Consider the following 6,199-nt stretch of genomic DNA (forward strand, 5'->3'; position numbering starts at 1 on the left):
GTTCCGTATCATGGCCTGCCCCAAGTGACCGAGAAACATGCCGGGAAAATAGCAGCTGGGGCGGGATGGCCGTGCTAATAGTGCAGCCAGGTTGCCAGGCCGGAAATGCGTTCGTGCCCAGGAGCGGGGGCACATTCGTATGTTGATGATCAATTTCAGTTTGGACGGGCAGGTACTCCGCTTGAGATGGCAGGTAGCAAAGAAGCATCCAGGTTACCTCGCTACGCTTGAAGCAGTCGGGCAAAGGGGCGATGGCCCACAAAGGGCTGCCTGCAGGAAAAATGGCTGTTGCATGACCTTGTTCCGTATCATGGCCTGCCCCAAGTGACCGAGAAACAGTGCCGGGAAAATAGCAGCTGGGGCGGGATGGCCGTGCTAATAGTGCAGCCAGGTTGCCAGGCCGGAAATGCGTTCGTGCCCAGGAGCGGGGGCACATTCGTATGTTGATAATCAATTTCAGTTAGGACGGGCAGGTACTCCGCTTGAGATGGCAGGTAGCAAAGAAGCATCCAGGTTACCTCGCTACGCTCGAAGCAGTCGGGCAAAGGGGCGATGGCCCACAGAAGGGCAGCCTGCAGGAAAATGGCTGTTGCATGACCTTCGTCCGAATCATGGCCTGCCCCAAGTGGCCGAGAAAGTGCCGGGATAAGTAGCAGCTGGGGCGGGGCGGCCGTGCTAATAATGTAGCCAAGTTGTCAGGCGGGAAACGCGTTCGTGCCAGGAACGGGGGCATATTGGTAAGTTGATGATCCATTTAGGTTTTGATGGGCAGGTATTCCGGTTGAGATGGCAGGTTGCGAAGAAGCATCCAGGTTAACTCACTACGCTCGAAGCAGTCGGGCAAAGGGGCGATGGCCCACAGAGGGGCGGCTTGTAGGTAAAATGACTGCTGTTCGACCTTGTTCCGTACGGTTGCCTACCCAAGTGACCGAGAAACAGTGCCGGGATAAGTAGCAGCTGGGCGGGGCGGCCGTGCTAATAGTACAGCCAGGTTAGGTTGCCTGGCGGGAAATGCGTTCGTCCACATGAACGGGGGCACATTCGTAAGTTGATGATCCATTTCAGTTTGGACGGGCAGGTATTCCGTTGAGATGGCAGGTTGCACAGAAGCATCCAGGTTACCTCGCTACGCTCGAAGCAGTCGGGCAAAGAGGCGATGGCCCACAGAAAGCAGCCTCCAGGAAAATGGCAGTTGCACGACCTTGTTTCGTGCGGTGGCGTGCCCAAGCTGGCGGAGGAACAATTCCGGGATAAGTAGCAGCTGGGGCGGGGCGTTCGTGCGGATAGTGCCACCAGGTTGCCAGGCGGTAATTGCGTTCGTGCCCAGGAGAGGAGCATATTGGAATGTTGATGATGCACTTCGGTTTTGACGGGAAGGTATTCCGGTTGAGATGGCAGGTTGCGAAGAAGCATCCAGGTTAACTCGCTACGCTCGAAGCAGTCGGGCAAAGGGGATGGCCCACAGAATCGCGGCTTGTAGGTAAAATGACTGCTGTTCGACCTTGTTCCGTACGGTTGCCTGCCCCAAGTGACCGAGAAACAGTGCCGGGATAAGTAGCAGCTGGGGCGGGGCGTCCATGCTGATAGTGCAGCCAGGTTGTCAGGCGGGAAACGCGTTCTTGCCCAGGAACGGGGGCATATTCGTAAGTTGATGATCCATTTCGGTTTTGACGGGAAGGTATTCCGGTTGAGATGGCAGGTTGCGAAGAATCATCCAGGTTAACTCGCCATGCTCGAAGCAGTCGGGCAAAGGGGCAATGGCCCACAGAAGGGCGGCTTGTAGGTAACATGACTGCGGTTCGACCTTGTTCCGTACGGTTGCCTGCCCCAAGTGACCGAGAAACAGTGCCGGGATAAGTAGCAGCTGGGGCGGGGCGTCCATGCTGATAGTGCAGCCAGGTTGTCAGGCGGGAAACGCGTTCTTGCCCAGGAACGGGGGCATATTCGTAAGTTGATGATCCATTTCGGTTTTGACGGGAAGGTATTCCGGTTGAGATGGCACGTTGCGAAGAATCATCCAGGTTAACTCGCCATGCTCGAAGCAGTCGGGCAAAGGGGCAATGGCCCACAGAAGGGCGGCTTGTAGGTAACATGACTGCGGTTCGACCTTGTTCCGTACGGTTGCCTGCCCCTAGCGAACGAAAAACAGTGCCGGGATAAGTAGCAGCTGGGGTGGGGCGGCCGTGCTAATAGTGCAGCCAGGTTGTCAGGCGGGAAATGCGTTCTTGCCCAGGAATGGGGCCATATTTTTAAGTTGATGATCCATTTCGTTTTTGATGGGCAGGTATTCCGGTTGAGATGGCAGGTTGCGAAGAATCATCCAGGTTAACTCTCTACGCTCTAAGCAGTCGGGCAAAGGGGCGATGGCCCACAGAAGGGCGCTTGCAGGTAAAATGACTGTTGTTCGACCTTGTTCTGTGCGGTTGCCTGCCCCTAGCGAACGAAAAACAGTGCCGGGATAAGTAGCAGCTGGGGCGGGGCGTCCGTGCTGATAGTGCAGCCAGGTTGTCAGGCGGGAAACGCGTTCGTGCCCAGGAACGGGGCATATTCATAAGTTGATGATACATTTCAGTTTGGACGGGCAGGTACTCCGCTTGAGATGGCAGGTTGCAAAGACGCATTCAGGTTACCTCGCTACGCTCGAAGCAGTCGGGCAAAGCGGCGATGGCCCACAGAAGGGCGGCCTGTTAGAAAATGGCATTGCACGACCTTGTTTGGTGCGGTGGCGTGCCCAAGCTGGCGGAGGAACAATTCCGGGATAAGTAGCAGCTGGGGCGGGGCGTCCGTGCTGATAGTGCAATCAGGTTGCCAGGCGGTAATTGCGTTCGTGCCCAGGAGAGGAGCATAATGGAATGTTGATGATGCACTTCGGTTTTGACAGAAATTATTCCGGTTTACAGGGCAGGTTGCAATGAAGCATCTAGGTTAACTCGCTACGCTCGAAGCAGTCGGGCAAAGAGCGATGGCCTCCAGAAGGGCGACTTGTAGGTAAAATGACTGCTGTTCGACCTTGTTCCGTACGGTTGCCTGCCCCAAATGACCGAGAAACAATGCCGGGATAAGCAGCTGGGGCGGGGCGGCCGTGCTAATAGTGCAGCCAAGTTGTCAGGCGGGAAACGCGTTCGTTCCAAGGAACGGGGCCATATTGGTAAGTTGATGATCCATTTCGGTTTTGATGGGCAGGTATTCCGGTTGAGATGGCAGGTTACGAAGAAGCATCCAGGTTAACTCGCTACGCTCGAAGCAGTCGGGCAACGGGGCGATGGCCCACAGAATCGCGTCTTGTAGGTTAAATGACTGCTGTTCAACCTTGTTCCGTACGGTTGCCTGCCCCAAGTGACCGAGAAACAGTGCCGTGATAAGTAGCAGCTGGGGCGGGGCGGCCGTGCTAATAGTGCAGCCAGGTTGTCAGGCGGGAAACGCGTTCTTGCCCAGGAACGGGGCCATATTGGTAAGTTGATGATCCATTTCGGTTTTGATGGGCAGGTATTCCGGTTGAGATGGCAGGTTGCGAAGAATCATCCAGGTTAACTCGCTACGCTCGAAGCAGTCGGGAAAAGGGGCAATGGCCCACAGAAGGGCGGCTTGTAGGTAAAATGACTGCTGTTCGACCTTGTTCCGTACGGTTGCCTGCCCCAAATGACCGAGAAACAATGCCGGGATAAGTAGCAGCTGGGGCGGGGCGGCCGTGCTGAGAGTGCAGCCAGGTTGTCAGGCGGGAAACGCCTTCGTTCCCAGGAACGGGGGCATATTCGTAAGTTGATGACACATTTCGGTTTTGATGAGCAGGTATTCCGGTTGAGATGGCAGGTTGCGAAGAAGCATCCAGGTTAACTCGCTACGCTCGAAGCAGTCGGGCAAAGGGGCGATGGCCCACAGAAAGCAGCCTGCAGGAAAAATGGCTCTTGCATGACCTTGTTCCGTATTGTGGCCTGCCCCAAGTGGCCGAGAAACAGTGCCGGGATAAGTAGCAGCTGGGGCTGGGCGGCCGTGCTGAGAGTGCAGCCAGGTTGCCTGGTGGGAAATGCGTTCGTGCCCAGGAGCGGGGGAACATTCATAAGTTGATGATACATTTCAGTTTGGACGGGCAGTTACTCCGCTGAGATGGCAGGTTGCAAAGACGCATTCAGGTTACCTCGCTACGCTCGAAGCAGTCGGGCAAAGCGGCGATGGCCCACAGAAGGGCGGCCTGTTAGAAAAATGGCAGTTGCGCGACCTTGTTTGGTGCGGTGGCGTGCCCAAGCTGGCGGAGGAACAATTCCGGGATAAGTAGCAGCTGGGGCGGGGCGGCCGTGCTAATAGTGCAGCCAGGTTGTCAGGCCGGAAACGCGTTCGTGCCCAGGAACGGGGGCATATTCGTAAGTTGATGACACATTTCGGTTTTGATGAGCAGGTATTCCGGTTGAGATGGCAGGTTGCGAAGAAGCATCCAGGTTAACTCGCTACGCTCGAAGCAGTCGGGCAAAGGGGCGATGGCCCACAGAAAGCAGCCTGCAGGAAAAATGGCTCTTGCATGACCTTGTTCCGTATTGTGGCCTGCCCCAAGTGGCCGAGAAACAGTGCCGGGATAAGTAGCAGCTGGGGCTGGGCGGCCGTGCTGAGAGTGCAGCCAGGTTTCCTGGCGGGAAATGCGTTCGTGCCCAGGAGCGGGGGAACATTCATAAGTTGGTGATACATTTCAGTTTGGACGGGCAGGTACTCCGCTTGAGATGGCAGGTTGCGAAGAAGCATCCAGGTTACCTCGCTATGCTCGAAGCAGTCGGGCAAAGGGGCGATGGCCCACAGAAAGCAGCCTGCCGGAAAAATGGCAGTTGCACAACCTTGTTTGGTGCGGTGGCGTGCCCAAGCTGGCGGAGGAACAATTCCGGGATAAGTAGCAGCTGGGGCGGGGCGTCCGTGCTGATAGTGCAATCAGGTTGCCAGGCGGTAATTGCGTTCGTGCCCAGGAGAGGAGCATATTGGAATGTTGATGATGCACTTCGGTTTTGACGGGAAGGTATTCCGGTTTACATGGCAGGTTGCAATGAAGCATCCAGGTTAACTCGCTACGCTCGAAGCAGTCGGGAAAAGAGCGATGGCCTCCAGAAGGGCGACTTGTAGGTAAAATGACTGCTGTTCGACCTTGTTCCGTACGGTTGCTTGCCCCAAATGACCGAGAAACAATGCCGGGATAAGTAGAAGCTGGGGCGGGGCGGCCGTGCTAATAGTGCAGCCAGGTTGTCAGGCGGGAAACGCGTTCTTGCCCAGGAACGGGGCATATCGTAAGTTGATGATCCATTTCGGTTTTGACGGGAAGGTATTCCGGTTGAGATGGCAGGTTGCGAAGAATCATCCAGGTTAACTCGCCATGCTCGAAGCAGTCGGGCAAAGGGGCAATGGCCCACAGAAGGGCGGCTTGTAGGTAACATGACAGCGGTTCGACCTTGTTCCGTACGGTTGCCTGCCCCAAGTGACCGAGAAACAGTGCCGGGATAAGTAGCAGCTGGGGCGGGGCGTCCATGCTGATAGTGCAGCCAGGTTGTCAGGCGGGAAACGCGTTCTTGCCCAGGAACGGGGGATATTCGTAAGTTGATGATCCATTTCGGTTTTGACGGGAAGGTATTCCGGTTGAGATGGCACGTTGCGAAGAATCATCCAGGTTAACTCGCCATGCTCGAAGCAGTCGGGCAAAGGGGCAATGGCCCACAGAAGGGCGGCTTGTAGGTAACATGACTGCGGTTCGACCTTGTTCCGTACGGTTGCCTGCCCCTAGCGAACGAAAAACAGTGCCGGGATAAGTAGCAGCTGGGGTGGGGCGGCCGTGCTAATAGTGCAGCCAGGTTGTCAGGCGGAAATGCGTTCTTGCCCAGGAATGGGCCATATTTTTAAGTTGATGATCCATTTCGTTTTTGATGGGCAGGTATTCCGGTTGAGATGGCAGGTTGCGAAGAATCATCCAGGTTAACTCTCTACGCTCTAAGCAGTCGGGCAAAGGGGCGATGGCCCACAGAAGGGCGGCTTGCAGGTAAATGACTGTTGTTCGACCTTGTTCTGTGCGGTTGCCTGCCCCTAGCGAACGAAAAACAGTGCCGGGATAAGTAGCAGCTGGGGCGGGGCGTCCGTGCTGATAGTGCAGCCAGGTTGTCAGGCGGGAAAACGCGTTCGTGCCCAGGAACGGGGGCATATTCATAAGTTGATGATACATTTCAGTTTGAGGGCA

Source organism: Dermacentor silvarum, chromosome 8 (genome assembly GCF_013339745.2).
Source record: "Dermacentor silvarum isolate Dsil-2018 chromosome 8, BIME_Dsil_1.4, whole genome shotgun sequence".
NCBI classification, from domain to species: Eukaryota; Metazoa; Arthropoda; class Arachnida; order Ixodida; family Ixodidae; genus Dermacentor; species Dermacentor silvarum.